We start from the raw sequence: 754 nt of genomic DNA, 5'->3' as shown, positions 1-754 counted from the left end.
CCCTCTGGTTGCCAAGGAGCACGTTTTTAACATGTTGACATAAACACATAGCTATGTGGTGTCCACTCTGACATACCTTAGATCCTCTGTGTCCCAACATGACATTTTGAAGTTACCTTAATACTTCCTTAAGAACATAATTAACATCACGGCCGCAGATTTTATATGGCAGATTTTTTTTCCTTTATTTCCTGTCATACTGTGATTTAAACTCTTAGTTTTGTATATAACTTTGTCACGAAAAAAAATGAAGAACAAAAAATGGATTATAACGAATACTACAAAATAGATAATATATAAGAGGAAAATAGATATAAACAGATACATATAAATAGCACCAAAACAAATTAAAAATAAATTAATAAAATATACAATATAGATCATTAACAAACACATGAATAATGCCAAACGAAAAATATCCAACGACAAAAAACGAATCACAAAAAACAAAAAATTAAAACCGATGAATAAAAAAAAAAATTAAAAACAAAAAAAAAATTTAACTAAAGAAAGAAAAATTTAAATAAACAAATTAAAATAAAAGAAAAAAAAAAAAAATGATTGACTTTAAAAATGAAAAAACTAAAAAAACATTGAAAAAACAAATATAAACAGCCAAATAATCAGAAAAATAACTAAATAACGTAATACATAATTGATTAAAAATAAGCAACTGAGTTTACGCAGTTAAACAAATAAACAATGATAATCGGAAGAAAAACAAACAAGAGAATAAGCAAATAAACAAGCAGAC

At 24.9% G+C, this 754-nt stretch overlaps 1 protein-coding gene across 1 annotated transcript in view; it reads left to right on the top strand.

Annotated features, from left to right (window-relative positions):
• The window catches only part of LOC119588953 (nephrin-like), a gene marked incomplete at its 5' end in the record, with an annotated part of 72,188 nt that overhangs the window by 51,549 nt on the left and 19,885 nt on the right, over positions 1-754 (top strand).

This window comes from Penaeus monodon, chromosome 24 (genome assembly GCF_015228065.2).
Source record: "Penaeus monodon isolate SGIC_2016 chromosome 24, NSTDA_Pmon_1, whole genome shotgun sequence".
NCBI classification, from domain to species: domain Eukaryota; kingdom Metazoa; phylum Arthropoda; class Malacostraca; order Decapoda; family Penaeidae; genus Penaeus; species Penaeus monodon.
Note: the sequence above shows the minus strand (reverse complement) of the source record. Positions and strands in the feature narration are given on the sequence as shown.